The 20,318-nt window shown below is 48.9% G+C and overlaps 1 long non-coding RNA gene across 1 annotated transcript in view; it reads right to left on the bottom strand.

Moving 5' to 3' along the window:
- LOC106732795 (uncharacterized) overlaps nucleotides 1-20,318 on the bottom strand; it is a 66,680-nt gene that overhangs the window by 35,677 nt on the left and 10,685 nt on the right. The window contains exon 2 of the long non-coding RNA XR_012904595.1: nucleotides 19,926-20,031. This is a non-coding gene — a long non-coding RNA (uncharacterized LOC106732795). The remainder of the gene's footprint in view (nucleotides 1-19,925; nucleotides 20,032-20,318) is intronic.

A 20,318-nucleotide genomic window follows, 5' to 3' on the forward strand; every position in this document is an offset into this window, starting at 1 on the left:
GGTCAGAACCAGGTCTGCCAGATGCTCGAGCCTAACTCATTTTTCCTGATTTTAAACCACAGGCTGTTTGTCTGGTTTGGAGTCTGGTTGGTGTAGATTTTTTCCCTTCTAACTCACAGACCCTGTACATCCATTTAGCTGGTCTATGAATGTTTTGCTACTTGGAGGTTTACTGGAAATCTCAAAGAACACCAAATCCCTCAGGAGAAAATTCCTCAAACTTTTAAAAATAGCAAGGAGGCTTAAAAACAGCAGAGTTCATTATTGCATTAAAGCAAAGCCACACTGATAAATGAATGCTTCACTAAATACTGCAAACTACTGAATCCCTGACAGTAGGGTAGGGGACCTGACTAGGGAGAGGAGACACGCTTTAGCTATTCCGATTGCTGGAATAGTCTATTGGCACCAGAGGCAGTAGTGATAAATTGAAAGCAGTGGTTCCCAACCTTTTTGAGTATATGAACCCCTTTTCAATCTATTAACATTTTATGGACACCCAAGCAATATAGTGGTTTTCAAACATTCCATTACTTGATAATCATTTGTGTAACATGATCGTTTCAAGAGAAAAAATGGTAAAAATGATTCACCCATTTATAAGCCGACACCAGAATATAGTCACAGCTTGTCACCTTCAGCCTGGCCCGAGGGACTGCAGGGCACGGAGCTCCCATTGGGTCACTGTTCAGAGCCAATGGGAGCTGAGAGGCTCCGTGCCTGCAACCAAACGAACTCAGACTCTGCTGTACTCTGTCGGGACATTTGTTTGCTTGCAGAATTGACAGCACATCCCAGGGCCACCTCCCAGCCCATCAGGGCAGACCACTGGCGCACTGGGACTTTTTAATCTACGTAGAGCGTCTGCAGGCCTTTCCTCTGTTCTGGGTCAAGGGGTACAGCGGGAAGTGGCGACCAGCATGGCCCTTGGCCCGCGCAGCTTCCTCAGCTCCTGCCTCTTCGTCTCCTGCCTATCCACAGAGGATACGGTGAGGGGGCTCTTGTGGCCAAAGGCAGCTCCTGCCCCAGCACTCTGCCTTTGGCCGGGCACAAAGCCCTGAACGAGAAGAAAGGAAAGGAAAAGAAAGGAAAAGGATTGGGCCCACCACAGGACTGGGAGGGAGCTAGAGTATAAACAGCAGCATAGCTGCTGGTAGGAGGATGGATGGCTGCAAATGGCAAGCCCCAGGCAAGAGATGCCTGGTGGAAAGTCCCAGTCCTGTGGTGGGCCCGATGCTTACTTTTAAACTTTCCGTGAACCCCCTACAGTACTGTCCCATGGACCACAGGTTGGGAACCACTGATTTAGAGCCATCTATGTCAAAGTAGCCCCCATCCAGCCCTAGAATCTGTCAGCTGCAGAGATGGCAGGCCCTGCTGAATACAAACAAAATGAGAAAGCAACACACCACCCCATCCTGGTCATGCTCTGAGCATAGTTTGCATGGGTGGAACACCCAGCCACCTGGGTCATTAGTTTTGAACTGGTACCTATTTATCTCTAGAGCCAGGGTGTAACACAACGGGAACTCTCCTGCTTAAATTCAAGGGCTCCCTGGTCTGCTGCTGCTTCCTCAGGTTCCAAGGCACCCACTGATCTGCAAGAAGCTCTGCTCATTATCTTACATAATCTACTTCTGGGGGAATTCATGTCCCCTGCAGACATTTTCCCCCCCATCTCTACAAAAACTAGTCTGCAGGGAGGTGCTGCAGTTACACCTCTCACACACTAGGGGCTGCTGTGACACCAGAACAGAGGGCAGCTCGCTTAGTGCTGGAAGTCGGTCTCACAGAGGGAGAGGACAGAGGCTGCCTCCCTCAGAGCCCTGCCTATGGGGTCGGGTGATGAGACATGGGATATGTGGGGAACGGGGGGTCACAGAATCCTAGGGTTGGAAGAGACCTCAGGAGTCATCAAGTCCAGCCCCCTGCCCAAGGCAGGACCAATCCCAACTAAATCAACCCAGACAGGGCTTTGTCAAGCCGAGACTTAAACACCTCTAGGGATGGAGATTCCACCACCTCCCTAGGGAACCCATTCCAGTGCTTCACCACCCTCCTAGGGAAATAGTTTTTCCTAATATCCAACCTGGACCTCCCCCACTGTAACTTGAGACCATTGCTCCTTGTTCTGCCATAACTGTGAACAGCCTCTCTCCATCCTCTTTGGAACCTCCCTTCAGGAAGTTGAAGGCTGCTATCAAATCCCCCCTCACTCTGAAGACTAAACAAACCCAAATCCCTCAGTCTCTCCTCATAGATTATGCGCTTCAGCCCCCTAATCATTTTGGTCACCCTCTGCTGGACCCTCTTCAATGCGTCCACATCCTTTCTATAGTGTGTGTGTGTGGGGGGGGGGGGTCCAGAACTGGACACAATACGCCACACGTGGCCTCACCAGAGCTGAATAAAAGGGAATAATCCCTTCTCTGGATCTGCTGGCGATGCTTCTCCTAATGTACCCTAATAATATGCCATTAGCCTTCTTGGCTACAAGGGCACACTGTTGACTCATATCCAGCTTCTCATCCACTGTAATCCCCAGGTCCTTTTCTGCAGAACTGCTACTTAGCCATTCGGTCCCCAGCCTGTAACAATGCTTGGGATTGTTCTGTCCCAAGTGCAGGACTCTACTCTTGTCCTTACTGAACTTCATCAGATTTCTTTTGGCCCAATTCTCCAATCTGTCTAGGTCACTCTGGACCCTATCCCTGCTCTCCAGCGTATCTACCTCTCCCCCTTGCTTAGTGTCATCTGCAAACTTGTTGAGGGTGAAATCCACCCCCTCATCCAGGTCATTAATAAAGATGTTGAACAAAACCGGTCCTAGAACCGAACCTTGGGGCACTCCACTAGAAAATGACCACCAACCTGACATCACTATCCCTTGGGCCCGACAGTCTAGCCAACTTCCTATCCATCTTACAGTCCATGTATCCAATCCATACTCCCTTAACTTGCTGGCAAGAATATTGTGGGAGACCGTATCAAAAGCCTTGCTAAAGTCAAGGTATATCACATCCACTGAATTTCCCACGTCCACAGAGCCAGTTACCTCATCATAGAAGCTAATCAGATTGGTCAGGCACGACTTGCCCTTAGTGAATCCATGTTGACTATTCCTGATCACTTCCCCTCTTTGCATGCAAAGGAAATCATGGAGTGACAGCCTCGAGCCAAGGGCTGAATGGGAGTGGAGGTGCAGGGGCATGAGGAAACAGGAGCAGATGTACCTGACTGAATGGGAGAGGCTACAGGGTCAATCTAGGTTCGCTTGTGGGAGACTCCCAACTCTGTAACAATCCCTTTCCCTTAAAACAAAACAAGAAAACCCAGCCTGTTCCATACTTCTCTCATCCCCACCCAAACCACCCTCCCTGTTTAGTTGCCAGGCTCCTTCCCAGCAATTACTTCCCTCCGCTCCCTCATTAACCCCAATTCACCTTTCCCCTCAAGCATTCTGTAGAACAACAGAGCAAAAAGAGGGAACAAACCAAAGTATTCTTCCATTACAGGTCGCCTTAAATACTAGACTCTTGGCTCCATATAAGTTACTAAAGCCATGGAGCCTGGTATTATTTTTTAAAAGACAAACTACACTGAATTGTGAGGAGCTCAGGGCTGGCTCGAGCCATTCCTGTGACTGGGCAGCTGGCTCACCACAGATGCGCGGCTCTGCCCCAGGCGCACGGCGCATGTGCGGCCCTGCCCCCGGTGCACTGTGCACCTTACGGCTGCTATCAGGCGCCCCCCCATAGGTTGGCGCCCCAGGCAGCTGCCTGGCTAGCCCCCCCTTAATCCAGACCTGGAGGAGCTATTATGTAAGTGCAAAGGGCCAGATGTTTCAACAGTATAAACAGGTGTAGCTGCATTGAAGACAATAGAAGTTCACTGATTTATGCCAGTTGAGGATGTAGGCCAAATACATTGTGGAATTTCAGGAACCCTCTCGCATTTTCTTGTTTGTCTGCAAAACAGGGGTCTCAACAGGCCACCTCTGGCTGGAGCAATGATGCAATCTGGCTCAGGACTCTCAGAGGACCCGGGGCAGTGTCCCCTCTAAGCTAGGTGACAGTACAGCCCCTTGCAGGGAGCTGACTGAGTGGGCAGGGCTGATGAATTGCCTGTGAAGTTGTGCTGCCCAGTGGTTTAGAGGGAACACTGCCCAGGTCAGGAAGGGGGCTGTCCATTATCAACCCCCAAGCCCCACCCCTTCCTGCTATCAGCCTACTCTCTCCTCTCCTCCCTCCCCGCCATTCCACCCCCAGCACCTTGTTCCTGAGGACATGGCTTTGGAGACCATGGGGGTGGGGGGAACGGAGGAAGCTGGTGCCACATGGCAGCAGGCGTTATGCTCTGCCACACTCTCCTCACCCAGTGCTGTGTGCTTCCCTTGGATTGCACAATCACTCTGGCTGGGGATGGCCCACAGGCCAGAAGTTTGAGATCCCTACTGTAAACAATCCACAGCAAGAATAGTTCAGCAATAATAAATAAAGAATAATAATAAAATCACATTTCCTAATAAGCTGGCTTCCTAGTCCTGCAAATTCCCTGTGGGAGATTTTTGGCATCATTAAACGTTTCAGAAAAATTATTTTAAAGTTGGATGTGGAAATAGCTAGCTGAGATTCCAGAGACAAATGTTATAACATCTTATAATAATGGTTCATATCTACAAACTATCGTCCTCCACCCTTGTGTTGTCCTTTGAGGGCAGAAAAGAAAAGATCAGTGCAGAAATGTTCATTGTTAATGGCAAAATAAGCCCCTTCCCCATTGTAGTTTGGGTCTGCCTCTCAAGGTTAATTGGGTCTTTTTAAGACCACATATGGAGATAAAAGGCTTACGCAACATCTGGAAAAGGAGAACCGAATGACTCATGGGAGTCAGGGCCTTTTGCCTCCTGGCCACTGGTTTGAAGCCAGTCCAGAGTGGTACAGAAAGGAAGAAGTTCAGAGGGTTTTTAAATGAACATGTTGGTTTGGATTCAGTTCCTATTGAGCACCTGTCCCCATTAAAAAGACTCAAATGAAACTAGCACTATCTAGTTCCCGTATTGGGAGAATCTAGAGCAGTTAAAGATGGATGGGGTGGAAAAATAAGGCTCTTCAGGAAGGTAGAAAAACAAATGTTTCAATTCTGTGCAAATTGACTGACAGCTTGTTCAGAAACAAAAACTCAAGTTCCCCATGTTGGATTGCCAGCAGTTTGGGGAATTTTCCCTGGGTCTGCCAATACCTCCAGAGGCCCTTGTTCTCCAGTCTCGTCTGACTACTCGCGGCTAAGGTCTGAAAATGTCTCACGTGCCTGTTCCCTGGGCCTAGCTCATTTGCTCAATGCTGGAATGGGCTCCTCCAGTCCTTTGCAATGTAGAATACAAGATCTATGTCCATTCCTGTGGCTGTCCCTTTGGATACTGACTTCTGTAGGACCTCTTCTTGCGTACGGACTGGCTGTTCTGTTGGTGGGGTCTGCATATGCCAGCAGCACATAGAAGGCTACAGGTACATACATTGTAGGGTAACATTCAGTAGCTCATGCCCAGGCAGTAGGACATGGAGGTTGGGGGAGGAGACTCCCCAAACCTTTGCTGCTGCTTCCTGAGAGGCTGGAGCTTGGGACAGGTCAGGCAGGCTGGGACTCCTATGGGCATGTTGGAGAACTTGCAACAAGAGCAGGGGAGAGTCTGGGACAGATGGGGTGGATTTACATGCTGCTCATGATTTCTGCTTCTTCCATGAGTCTTGCTGCCCATAGGTGACTTCGCTTCATTACAATAAAATCATCCCAAGGAAAAACCAGTCAAATCCATGGAGCTAAGGTGCAAATGGTAGAATGGAGTGGAGAGCCAGGCTTCTAATCTGCAACATTTCTGTAGTATGGTAGTCCTGTTTTGTAAGAAATGTGGTCTGTAATCATTAACCAAGCATACCTGTACAATACTTTGAAAAAATAGCATTAACCTGGCGATTCCCATTCATCAGGCCTACACAATGGTTAAAAGGAGAATGTTGGTTCTAATGTTCAATGAAAAGCATACATGGAGCTGAAGGTCCTATGTAAAATGGCTAGCTCGACAAACGCCACTCTGTGCTTCTCTGGAGACTTCCATCCAACAACAGCTGCACACACTGCCAGCAGTCAGGCCAGAGAAAGAAGGCTTGAATAAGACTGAAGTGGGGCTTGTGTCAGGCTTCTGCGGAGGAATGACCCCCCCTTACCTTTGTGCACAACTCTGGAAGCAGAAGAGTTCAGCCTCGCTCATTCTTCTGTTCATCATTCAAACATGCATCTGACTTTATTCTTCTGAATAGTTCCTTATCAGCTTTCATGCGCCTACACTAGCTGCACTGCCTGAAAAGACATCTCCCCTCCACAAGGCCAGAAGGGCCAGTACCATGAGCAGCAGGCTTGCACAATATGCCCCTTGCTACTAATCTTTGTATGTGGAATCATTAATTATTTGTCACTCCCTAGTCTCCCAGTTGCATGGGAGGCAGCTGTGATCTCAGAAATTACTTTTATCTGGGGATCATTTAGGATGGAGAAACTTCCTCTTGGAACACAATCGTCATGGACCCAGAATGACTAAGAGTTTTGTTTATTTGTGTCCTGGTAGCACTCAGAAGAGTGGCTCTCGCGGGACCCATTTATAAACCTTGATGGATGTGGAGACCCATTAAAGCTATTTAATGGAGGGGGGGAAAAAGAGACTTAAATATTTTCCTCACAATATTTACACATACAGGCAGTCCCCGACTTACGCGGATCCGACTTATGTCGGATCCGCAGTTACGAACGGGGCTGCCCCGGAGTACACAGACTGAGGGACCTTGCGGTCCCGCCGCCCGTGTACTCCGGGCGAGAAAAGCTGCTCCGCGTCTCCCTGGTCTGCATCGCTGCCGGCTTCCCCGAGGCTTTGCAAAGCCGCGGGGGGGCTCGGGCAGAGGGGCAACCCAGGCGCGCCTGGGCTGCTCCGCTGCCGGCTTCCCTGAGGCTTTGCAAAGCCGCGGGGAAAGCCAGCAGCGGGACAACCCAGACGCCCCGCGGCTGTCCCGCTGCCGGCATCCTCAGAGGCTTTGCTCCCTGTCTCCCTGGTCTGCTGGTCTCCAGCAGACTAGGGAGACTGGGAGCAAAGCCACGGAGGACCCAGGCGGCGGGACCGCGGTGCATCTCGGTCCGCTGCCCGCGTCTTCCTGGTCTGCTGGGGTGGGGGGGGGGGGGGCGCAGCTAGTACGCCCCCCCCCCCCCAGCAGACTAGGCTTTTCTCTGGACGCCTGTGGCAGAGCAGCTGGGGCGCTGCCGGTTGGTCCCGCAGCACCGCTCTGGGTGCTACTGGACCAACCCAGCAGCACCCCAGCTGCTCTGGTCCTGATTCAGCCGCTGCTGGTCAGTTTCAGCAGCGGCTGAATCAGGACGCCTGAGGCAGAGCAGATGGGGTGCTGCTGGGTTGGTCCAGTAGCACCGAGGAGCGGCGCTACTGGAGCAACCCAGCAGCACCCCAGCTACTCTGCCCCAGGCGTCCCCAAGTCAGCCGCTGCTGAAACTGACCAGCGCTGACTACAGGAAGCCCGAGGCAGAGTTGCTCTGCCTCGGGCATCCTGGAATCAGCTGCTGATCAGTTTCAGCAGCAGCTGACTTGGGGACGCTTGGGGTTGTTAAGTTGATTCTGTATGTAAGTCAGAACTGGCGGTCAGTTTCAGCAGTGGCTGAATCTGGATGCCAGTTCCGACTTACATACAGAATCAACTTAAGAACAAACCTTAAGAACAAAGCCTATCTTGTACGTAACCCGGGGACTGCCTGTACTCATTACATTAACACGTACCAAGTAAGTGTGCTGTGTGGATCATAGAAATGGGTCCTGCCCTGAGGGGGCCAGCTCTGGGCTCAGCTCCCCCTGGCCGCGATGCTACTCCAGTAGCTTTCAAATCTGGCCTAACTGGGCCAAAGTGATGCGAGTAACACTCCAGTCAGATCCACTTCCTCAAAATTTGGCCTAGCTACCATTTCCCCCATCCTCTCCTCCTCCCCTGCATCATGATAGAGTTGCAGCTGGGCCAGCCCTGATCAGCTTTGTAACTCCATGTGCTAGGTCACAGCGTTCAGAGCCACGCCCAGCCAAGCCCCCTCCAGACTTGAGATGTAAGGCTCTGCATCCCCTTCCCCCCTCCTTCCAGGGCCTTCCACCCATTCCTTTGGGGACCGGAACTGCATCTCCACTCATGAGCCATTAACATGACCCATTGGTTGAAAAATCCTGTCCTAGATCCAGGCTCCAGTGGGCCAAGCACTGTACAAACCCCAAGCCTACAGTCTAAATAGATGAGCAGCAGCAGCCTCATTTTACAGAGAAGAAACAGAGGCACAGGAGTGTAGTCTCATGGCTAGCGCACTAGACTGCAACGCTGCAGCCTCAGTTCTATTTCTGGTTTGCTCACCCTCGCCCCCCGGGGAGCTTGGGAAAAGTCACTTCCTATTTACCTGCTGAGATCCACTGATGAAATGTGCTGTGTGTGTCACAGCTCGCTGGAATTATTACTGCTCACTTACTTAAGGGCTTTGCTCACACAGGAATTATTCCAAAGCCCACTGAAAAACCGGGCTTTGGATCAGACTCTAAAATGGTTAACATAAGAACGGCCATACTGGGTCAGACCAAAGGTCCATCTAGCCCAGTATCCTGTCTACCGACAGTGGCCAGCACCAGGTGTCCCCGAGAGGGTGGACCGAAGACAATGATCAAGCGATTTGTCTCCCGCCATCCTTCTCCAGCCTCTGACAGACAGAGGCCAAGGCACCATTTTATCCCCTGGCTAATAGCCTTTTATGGACCTAACCTCCATGAATTTATCCAGCTTCTCTTTAAACTCTATTATAGTCCTAGCCTTCACAGCCTCCTCTGGCAAGGAGTTCCACAGGTTGAGCCAAGGTCACACTTTAGACCCCCAGATCTCCTGAATCTCAAGTCAGTGCCTTTACCACTAGCAAGTGTGAAAAATCAGGATGGGGCGGGAGGCACCTATACAAGACAAAGGAAATATTGGGACTGCTCCTATGAAACTGGGACGTCTGCTCAGCCTCTCTCAGAAAGAAGAGTTAGAAAATTAAAAAAAGAATTAAAAGAAAATTTGGGTCCGTGTATTTTCTGTCTGTTATTTTAAAATTCTTTCCCCTGTAAATATTGCTGTTTATATCCTGAACCCTTTATCCCTTGGACTTCTAGAATCCTTGTTAATGACTCTCCAGGGGCTTATAAACATTTCTGCACCTTATTATTTGCCTTTTTTGGACACAAGCCGGCTTAGGGCTTCATTAACAAAGATTATCTTTGTAACCATGACTAATTGCTCCCAAAGCACTTCCTTTGCTCATGATTTTTTTTCGGAGTTAAAAATAAATCCCAGCTGCCCATCTTTGCTGGAGCTGGTGTTAAGTACAATGGCAGCCTGATAAGATCATGATGCAAATCAACATGTGATCAGCACAGCAATGAATTCCAAAAGGGTCTTATTTAGTTTTAAGAGCATAGAAGAATTTTCTTAGTTGGCAGACTTGTATGGGAAATAAGAAAGCCAATCTCATCTGTGCTTACATGCAGGCTTGGATATATGAATGGACCACAAACGTGGAAAAGTAGAAGAAAAAAAAAGTAGGGCTTTTGATTAATTTGCAGTTAAATCACAATTAATTGCCATTTACTTGCATTGTTAAACAGAATACCAACTGACGTTATACAACTTTACATTTGAAAATGTAGAAAAATCATCTATAGATGTCAAACAGAATCCAAAGTGCGCACTTTATTTTTATTACAAATATTTGCACTGTAACAATATTTTTCAATTGATGTTATACAACCTGTACTTGTCTCTCCCTTAACCAGGACTCTGTGGTCCAGCTGGACCATAGATTTTCCTGGACCACAGAGTCCACATATAAGGAGGTCAGGCCACAAGGCAGGAGCAGGGGAGAAAGGGCATGACTCAGGCAGGAGTCCCGTGTTGAGGGAGTGCGGCACAGCAGGGGGTTTGGCTCCAGCCTGGGGAGCCATGGTGGGACAAGCAGCAGCAGGGCATGGCTGGAGTCCTGGCTGGGGGCAGCATAGGCCATATTGGGAGGGACCTCCCCTTGTTCAGCAAATCCCCTTTTTGGCTGGACAAGGAAGGTAAAACCTGTACTGTAATCTTTTTATCAGGAAAGTGCAACTCACAAATGGAGGTATATGTTACATAATGGCACTCAAATACAAAACAATGTAGTATTTAAAGTTTTACAGGTCCTCACAGTCCTACTTCTTGTTCAGCCTAAGACAAACAAGTTCATTTATATTTATGTGAGGATACTGCTGTTTGCTTATTTACAATGTCTCCTAAAAGTGAGAACAGGTTTACACGACACTTTTATAGGTGGCATTGAAAGATATTTACGTACCACATGTGCTAAATGTTCAGATGCCCCTTTGTGCTTTGGCCACTATTCCAGAGGGACATGCTTTTATGCTGATGATGCTTGTTAAAAAATACATTCATTAAATGTGAGTGAACTCCTTGGGGGATAATAATGTGTCTCCAGCTCTTTTTTTACACACATTCTGCCATATATTTCATGCTACGGCAGTCTTGGATGATGACCCAGTATATGTCTGTTTTAAGCTTTCATTGTGTATCTGTCAAAACACAAATAAAGGTACCAATGTGAGATTTCTAAAGATAGCTACAGCACTCAATCCACAGATTTAAGAATTTGAAGTGCCTTCCAAAAATCTGAGGGAGGAGAGGTGAAGCATGCTTTCAGAAATCTTGGAAGAGCAACACTGGGATGCTGAAACTACAGAACCACCAAAAAGGAAAAAAAAAAAAAAAAAAAAAAAATCAACCCTCTGCTGGTAGTACCTAATTCACATGATGAAAATGAACAGCAATTGGTCCATTGACCAGAAGTTGGGAACGAGCGACAGCAGACAGATCACTTGGTGATTAGCTCTTTTGTTCAGTCCCTCTGAAGCATCTGGCATTGGTCATTGTGAAAATACAGGATACGGGGCTCGATGGACCTTTCACCCGACCCAATATGGCTGTTCTTATATTGAGCAAGACAGAAGCATTGCACTTTGAGCCAGATCCTCAGCTGCTGTACGTCAGCAGAGCTCCACTGAAATCAACGCAGCTATGCCAATTGATACCAGCGGGTTATCTAGCCCATCCTCTAGCATTATTCTCAAACTATTAAGGGGTCTATAAATGGGCCTCCATTGCGAAAGAGGCTCCCCTCTTGTCAAGCTCATAACGTTGTATCATTATAATCCTAGGAAACAGTGATGTCAGATAGAAACACCAGATTTAAATTCTCCTCTCATTCACACCCACTTAAGTTAGGAGTAACCCCAGTAACATAGATGGAGTAACCACAAGTGTGTGCAAGTAAAGTCTGCCAAGGTATTTAGACCCAGATCAACCCCCTCCCTGATTTCAATACCACTGGGGATCTGGGCCTTCAAATGCACTCGTGGGATCTGAGTGCTAATGACTTCAGAGTGCAGTGGATGAGCACCTAAGGCTATTTCTACCCCTCCAGCTGGAAATGCTATTTCCAGCTAGCGGAGACATACCCAAGCAAGCTCTGAGCTAAAAAAATAGAAGCATAGTCCCCTAGCCCCTGAGTACCAACCTGTCCAAGACATTACACTCTGGGCAGGTAGCCCCTCCTGCTGCCTCACTATTTTTGGCACATTAGCGCCTCAAGCTGGGATTCCTTTCCAGCTGAAAGAAAGATGACCCTAAATCAGTGATCTCCAACGTTTTTAAACCACAAGATCACTTTTTCTATTTCAGTGCAATGCAAGATCTACCTCAAACCCAAATACCCTTGCCCCGCCCCTGCCCCACCCATTTTCTGAAGCCCCGCCCCTGCTCACTTTATCCCTCTTCCTCACTCTCTGTCACCAGGCTGGGGTAGGGAGTTGGGGTGCAGTCTATTGTCTTGGGCCAAAGATTTTGGAGTGAGGGGCCCCAGGCCTTGCCCAGGGTGGGGGATTGGGGTCCCAGAGGGGTTTCAGGATACAAGTTCTGGGAAGGAGTTTGGGTGCAGGGTGTGACGTAGTGGGGGTGTCTTGCTAGGGCTGTGGCGACCTCTGCTGTCTGGTCATTATGCAAAGGGGGCTCCAAACCTGTCTGACCAGCTACCCCCCATGGGGAGAAACAAAGGAAGGTGGAATGCCACCCCTGGCTGGGGGGCAGGGCTGGAGGAGAGTTAGTTTCGTTTCTGTCTGGGAGCATGGAGGAAGCAGCCTCAGCAACAGGCTGGGGGGTTTAGAAGCCGAGACCCCCTCCCCCATATCAAGGGGGGCTGAGGCATCCTAGGCCTGCCCTGTAACCTGATGACATCTGTGCTGTATATTGGAGAAGCAATAAACCACCTCTATTCTACTAGCTGGCGGAGTCTGTTCGTGCCATTTCAGGGGTGCAGGAGGCGGGGGACCCCCAACGTGCTGTCACACAGGGGGACTCACGCCTGGGGCAGGACGAGGTTTAGGGCTGGGACAGGGATTCAGGAAGCAGGCTCTGGCTGGGCTGCGGAATTGAGACAGCTTCTGGGTGGTAGCGCAGTAGGAGTAAGGCAGGTTTACGCCTGCCCTGGCCCTGCACCACTCCTGAAAGCAGCTGGCATGTGCCGCAATGGCTCCATGTGCTGCCCCTCATCTACAGACACTGAGCCCACGGCTTCTACTGGCCACGGTTCCCCGTTATTGATCAATGGGAGCTGCAGGAGTGGTGTCTGCAGGGAAGGACGGCATGTGGAGCTTGCTCCAGCCCCGACAAGTTCAGCATTTTAGAACTCACGACTCAAAGAATTAAATTTAAGCACAAGAGAGAAATGCAAGTTGTGAAATGCACAGACCAGTCAAAAACCCAGACTAACCCGCTTTGCAAGCAGTAAAAGACACAACAACCCCCCCCCCCCCATGTTGGGTCCAGAGAGGAGATGAAGGACAGTGCGTGTTTGAGAGAGTGACAGAGATTTGCATTGCCAGGCTCCCTCCATCCCCTTCTCTCTGTGTGGAGATGGGGTACGGGGGGGGGGGGGATATCCTGACATCAGCTCCCCCCCTTCTCCCTCCAACACCCCGCACAGCAAGCAGGAGGCTCCCAGGGGGACGGCTCCAAGGCAGAGGACAGGAGCAGCATGATAGCGGGGGAAGGGCAACTGAAGTGTCAGCACTTGGTAGCTTCCTGGCCAAATCAGTTAGGATCACCTGCCAGAGGCGCCAAGATCTACTGGTTGGTGACCACTGCCCTAAATATTGTTCTTTAGACGTAGCCGAAAAGTTTAGTCTAGACTGGCGTGATTTTCCGGAAATGCTTTTAACGGAAAACTTTTCCATTAAAAGCATTTTCGGAAAAGCGCGTCTAGATTGGCAGGCCACTTTTCCGCAAAAGCACTTTTTGTGGAAAAGCATCCGTGGCCGATCTAGATGCGCTTTTCCACAAAAAAGCCCCGATCGCCATATTCGCGATTGGGGCTTTTTTGCGGAAAACAAGTCTCTGCTGTCTACACTGGCCCTTTTGTGCAAAACTTTTTCGGAAAAAGACTTTTGCCCGAACAGGAGCAGCATAGTATTTCTGCAAAAACACTGACGATCTTACATGAGATCGTCAGTGCTTTTGCGGAAATTCAAGCGGCCAGTGTAGACAGCTGGCAAGTTTTTCTGGAAAAGCAAATGATTATGCGAAAAAAACTTGCCAGTTTAGACACAGCCTTCATGAAAGAGTGAGAGAAAGTAGGTGTGCACGCATTACTATAGTAGAGTCCTGATCCTGGAATATTGGGTATAATAGTAGTAATAAATAAAAGGTCTTTACTAAAAAGCAGTGTAGTGCAAGAATAGGAAACACACTATACTATAGACACCATTAAGAACCTCAGTATTCTCTATCCCAGGAACCTTGGTTAACCAAGACTTCTAAATACAAACTAGCACAGTACTATGTTTAAGGAAGAGATGGGAAAACATTGAACGGTGCCTCCTGTATAAGGCATTTTTCCATTTTGGAATACTTTAAGATCTTAAATGACCAATTTAATAAGCAAGCTAGAGCACACACTTCATACATGATTATTACTGATTCTTTATATTTACAAGTGTTAATATTTCCACACAGGCATGTAAATATCAGATGGTTGATTGCATGACTTGACTATAGCGCTGTGTTTATGTTTATAGGTATGATCCAAGGAAGCTCAGAAAGTCCAAAGACTTCTATAGTAACAGCTGTGTAATGTTACTGGACATTTCTTCCAGCTCTGTTAGAAAAGAAAATGAGGTTGCAATTGAAGACTAAAACAGCAGATATTCTATGTAGAGCGTATTTAGGCCTTGACTGGATGCTTAGATTAAAAACAAAACAAAACAAAAAAACACCTTGAATCAAACTTAACACTCCTCCCACTTGATCAGTAGACTAATTGTTTATGTTCGGGAGCCACACTTTCCTAAAAGGTTTACAGACTGGTCCATATACTAGAACTCTCCAAAACAGAGAAGAATGTTTTCCCATGGCCAATTGCCACATTTGTGGTTTGTAAAAGTATTTTCAAAATTGGATCCATTTTAGGATATTTCAATAAAGTGACAATTTGGAGTTATGGATGGCTGAGAGAATTTGGTTACAAATTTTAAGCTGGTTTCCTGATTGGCCAAGCTGCCCTGTGGTCAGAAGAGTTGGTAGGAGCCACTTCTGACCGAAGGACTGGTTGAATTATGCATTGCCTCAACCAGTTAGTTCTTTACCATCGATTGGGATGCACTGTGAGAAAACAACTTATCTCCCAGAGTTGTCTGGGGTTTGACAGGGCAGTGACCCTACTCAGCGATTCCCACCCTCCTACATCAGATGGAAAACAGTTTAGCCAAGAGGTTATGGAGGGGGTAGCAGGTTGCCAATTCTTGATCTTCAGAAAGCTGCACTCAGGAGGTAGAAGGGAAGTTGTGATAGGATATTGGACATTTTGGGGGAGGATGGAGGGCCAAAGGATCCGGATATGTGAATAACCCAAGCCTATGAAGATGCCTACGCATCCAAATGGATCCTTTGGAAGCCCCTGTATCATTCCATTTATGCTGTGTACACTTCGCTTCTGCTGCTCTCTGATGGGGGTAAGCACAGCAGGGATTTAACAAGTCACCGTCACGTTACACGGTACTTCTGGGAAAGCAGCGTAGCAGAAAATTATATCCAGTAAAACTGCAGGATAATTCAAGAAGGTAAAATATAAATCTCTGAGCTGGAATTTGACCAAGACCACAACAGCGACAACCCTCCGCTTATCAAAAGCGCTATCAGATCTATCTTGTTGTGAGATGCTATTACAGGCCTCCAGGAGCCTCTTTCCTCCGAAGCACCAGCACCACATGGCCAGCCAACTCTCAGCAGAGTGCCAATCAGAGCTCTGTAAGCCTGTTTGTGCTTCTGGGGACATCTAATTCAGTCACTCCCAAAGTAAATCTTCAGCATTCATGCCAGTTTAGCTCCCTGTGTTCGCAGTTTGTCAAGTTTCCAAGCGACTTAGAACACTAACTGGTGTCGCTTCCTCATTTAGAGCCAGTTCCTTCATGTTTTCTATCGTCTGCTGCACTGCTGGAGAAAGCCAACAGCACACACTTACATGTGCCTCTCATTAACAGGCACATTTAAAATCCAAAATGTGGAAATAGCCAAGAAATCCAAGGCAGAGGCAATGATGAAAAAAAAAACAAAAAACAAAAAAAACAACCCCCCCCCACCTGTGACGTGTATACATCCCTCAAACAATCTTGTTGTACAGTTGCCTCTCTGTCTTTATATGGAGAGAGACTAAGACATTTGAATCACCTCCAGGGGTGACGATCTGTCTCCACAACAGCCTTTGGCAGAAACATAGCTCTTTGGACAGAGACATCATTTTATGGTTTCCCAGCCTTCTCCATGCCAAAGCTTTTGAAGCCATGTTTCTGGTCAAGTGACCTCCCCACAGTTTGCTCAACAGAGTGCTTCTTATACCAACTCCCTGTCCCTTAGCATACACCCCTCTCCCCTGAATATCCATGGCCAAGCTTTTTAAACAGTGGAATTCCTGGGAAAATAATGTTCTTGTAATCCAGAAACATTGGGGAGGGGAAGGGGAGTGTAGATGTTTGATCAATGCTGGAAGCAGGGGCTCACTGGTAGTTCCTTTTTTTAAGAGGACCCTTTGGGAATTTCATGCCAGACGCCTGAATAGAACAAATAGGACACTGGAACAATGAATGTCTTGGTGAGCAATTCTTGTGCCATTTAGCTGGGGCGATGCAGTCTAAGGTAGTCTGGAGATCAGAGCAGTCCGGTTCCTATCCCTGTCCCTTTGTGCCCTTTATAGGTGCAAGGCTTTCCTGACTGAAGTCCACAGGATCAGAGATGGCTCAGCATCCCTGAAAGTCAGGTTCCACTGTTTGGGCACCAAAAGTCAGAGGCTGCTTCTGGAAAAAAAGTGTGACCCTAAAAGCCCAAGGCAACAGCAGTCTGGGAACAACAGTCAAGGAACACAGCCTGACTTTCCTCAGCTGAAAACCGGTCCCCCATCCCCTGGAGCAGCAGTCTGAATAGATAAGCCATAGGCGGTATAGCTGTGCTCTGTGTCCTGTTCATTTGCCCTGGCACGGAATCTGGCCCAGAACACTCAGATCTGTATCCTGGCCTGTACAGGAATGGATGAGTAACAAGTCATCACACATCCCCAGTGCTCCCCTGGCTGCTGCAGTGTCGCCCACACCACCACTGTGGGCCCTGTACTATACATGCCAGTACCTTTGTCAGCAATCATGCCGTGACAGCCAGGCTCCCAGTGTCACACATTGCATTGGACCTCATGCCATCGCCCCGAGAGGGCATACCAGTACCGTGCTCTTTGGAGCGGGGGGGGGGGGGGGGGGGAGAATCTTTACTTGGTAGATTTGATAAGGGTTACAGCTTCCCCGATGCTGCAGGCCCCATGAGGCACAGGCTGCTAGGGCTTCCTGTAAAGCAGTGGTTCTCAAACTTTTTGGCCCATGGCCCACTCCACTCAGCGACCTTTCTGACCACCAGCCAACCACCCATGATGACAAAATGGCTGCAGAAGGGGGTGGAGTCTGGGAGGAACGGAGGGTTTAGGAGTGGGGTAGGTGTGTGGGGTTTCAGTGGGAGCAGGTGCATGATGAGCATGGGGGGGTGCTTCCCTGGCTTCATGTCTCCTGCCATTCCCAGGCACTGCCCATCACTGCTCTCATTGGTATGATTCTGGCCAATGGGAGCAGCAGGAAAAACCTCCAGGCAAGCAGATTCCTGTGCTGCAGGTCCTCCAGCCGTGGGGGGAGAGGAAGTGGCAGCACATGGAGCCACTTCCTTCCCCTGCAAGCTAGATCCAGCACCCACCCCTGCAGCAGGAAGCTGGCATGCCAACCTCACAGAGGGGGAGTGGAGCTGGAGTGCCAGCAGAGGCTGCCTGCCGCAGAGGGGGCAAACCCTGAGCCCCCGGCCCACCTGCAAGACGGTCATGGGCCACACTTTGGGATTTCATCACAAAGGAGAAGTGATGCCTCTCCAGCAGCGGTTCTCAAAGCTGGTATTCGACAGGGCACAGCCGCATTGCCCAACCACTCTGGGCTGTAAGGGTGAGGAAACCCTTATCAGCTGACCCTATAGTAGGAACGTTCAACACTCCCCACAAGTGTCCACAGGGGGATGAGGCAAGAACCCTCGATCAGGGGTTCGCCCTAGGCTTTCCCAACGTAAGGGATCACCGCAGGGTGTGTTCAGGTGCCTGTCTGAGTTTGCCTCCAGCTACTAAAAGCCAAACTCCAAAAGCACCAGTTTGGGATTAAACCTCTGGAACACCATTACGCCCTGCATTGCATGCCTTCAGATATGCGGGGGAGACAGCTGCCGCCAGGCTCTCAGTACAGAGCTCAGGTCTGTGTCCTCTCCACAGGAACCTAACCCGGGCTCCCATTGGGCTGCTCATAGGAACCATAACCTTAGACTGGGAAGCCCTAAGCAGAGAAACCTCACATGAGGTCCAAGTGCCCATCCACAAGGGGCTCTGAAGAGCGAACAGTGCGGACACTGCACACAGGAGAAAGGGAACCTCGATCCATTCCAAGCTACGGCTCAGCAAACAAAGGGCTCTGCTGTAGATACATCTGCACCAATGAATACACCTTCCCCTTTCCTTTACAAGTTCTCAGGATCTCTGAAGTCTTTACCAGACTGGGTGAGTATCACTGGGGGGGGGGGGGGGGACGGGGGGACACAGGCATCCCACATCTACAGAACTAGGGTTGTTAAAGTGCAGGATACTTTAAATTAAAATTACTCGATAGGCAGCTTGGCTCAGTTCTGGCTCGCGCCGGATGTGCGACCTGTGCACAGGGACTGCTGTCGCTGCAGACAGGGGCTGCTTCATGGCAGCAGCCCTTGCCTCCCCGCACGGGCAGCAGCGGGAGGGGTGGCACCAAAGAGACGGTGCTGGGGGAAAACCAGCTTTTAAGCTAGCTCCCCCCAGCACCAGCTTCTGCTTCTCCTTCCTTGCTGCCTCTAATACAGAGGCGGGGGAGAGACGGGGCAAAAGGGGGAGAATGTCTATACAGAACAGCAGACCTGTGAGGAGAACCTCCATCACCACATTTCAGTAGCTGTATCCTGTCTACAGCATCATACTACTTTCCTTACAAGTGTTCCTGTCCATTATGTGACCACAGCTACCACAGCAGTTGATGAGACCATGAAGAGATGCATATTAATGACCAGGGCCTCCTAAATTCTGCAGACAAGTAAAGCTCTACATTAAGAATCCACTGTCACCAAAATTATTCCGTATTTGCTTGCATTATAGTAGTATAGAGACCCCTGAACTGAGAACAAGAGCCATTGTGCTTGGGATTGTGTATACAGGCATTCCCCGGGTTACGTACAAGATAGGGACTGTAGGTTTGTATGCAAGTCGGAACTGGTACATATTGTAGGGGAAACTCTAGCCAAACATTTCTCCAGAGCTCAGTTTTATTCTCCCACACCTCACTTCCCTCAGTCCTTTATTCTCAAGCTGAGGTGTCTGCTAAGAAAAGCCGCTCCGCGTCTCCCTGGTCTGCTGGGGGGAGCGCTAGCTTCGCGTCTCCCTGGTCTGCTGGGGGGAGCGCTAGCTTCGCAGCACATTCACTGAATGCGTGTGTGAATTGCTATTGGACACAGGACACGCTGCGCTAGAGCAGAGCCTTTTAAGCTGTGGTCTGCGGGGCTCCATTCGGGCGCACGCTGAGTGGCTGCACATGAGAGAATGAAGGTCCCCCCACCTAATTAAAACTGTGCCGACATGGCTCTGCTAATTAGGTGCCTGGACCCTGGAGATGATGTACACGTAAGGGGAGGTGGTGGGCTGGAAAGGAATGGGGAGTAGGCAGTGGGGGAAACAGGAAATGGAAGGGGACGCAGTGGAGTGAAGGGGAAATTTGGGACATTCAGGGTGGCCAGAGGAAAACAGTGACTTTCCCCAGCTCCGGGGCTGCAGGTGCAAATGATTCTCCTTCCCCACCCTAGCTCAGTAGCGGAGGAGGCGAGAGATAGACAGATCTCTCAAAACTGCAGCTAAAACTTAAATCACTTGTCTAGACAAGTTTTTTTTTTTTTTAAAGTAAAGCGCTTTTAGCTGAAGCACTTTATAGCAATTTTCAAATGCAGTTTGTTCCATTAGCTACGATCATTAAATGGTCCACCAAGCCTCCCTCAACAGTTTAAGTGATCCATGAGGGAAAAAAAATTTGAAAGCCATTTTGCTAGAGCGATCAGACAGCTGGCAGGTCTGAAGGGAGACTGAAGAGTGGAAACATGAATTTAATCTCTGCAAAATTTCTCAGCTTTATCTTTGCTCACCAGCAGCCTTGAGTTCCAAAATTCCAGCTGATCTTCTGTACCATTCCAGGATGCCAGATTCCTCAGTTTTCTACTCCCAGATCTGTCAACCACCAGCTTCTCATAGCTTCCAGGTAGCAGTTTTGTATTGACAATGCAAATAAAATAAAATAAAATAAATAAATCGGTGGCAATTAATATAAGTTCACTCTGGTACGACACTGCATAAGATACAGGACAGTTTGCATTGCTTGCTAATACAGCCATGCTCCTCTTGTATCTTGCCAGCTAGCAAAGCTGGCTGCAATTCTCCTTCACAGCTATTGACGTTTACATGAAAACAGAATCACAGGGAGGTCTCTCACATCCTCTTTAGCATTTATCTGTCATCTCCATCTGTCACCATTTCCCTTC

This window comes from Pelodiscus sinensis, chromosome 6 (genome assembly GCF_049634645.1).
Source record: "Pelodiscus sinensis isolate JC-2024 chromosome 6, ASM4963464v1, whole genome shotgun sequence".
Lineage (NCBI taxonomy): Eukaryota > Metazoa > Chordata > Testudines > Trionychidae > Pelodiscus > Pelodiscus sinensis.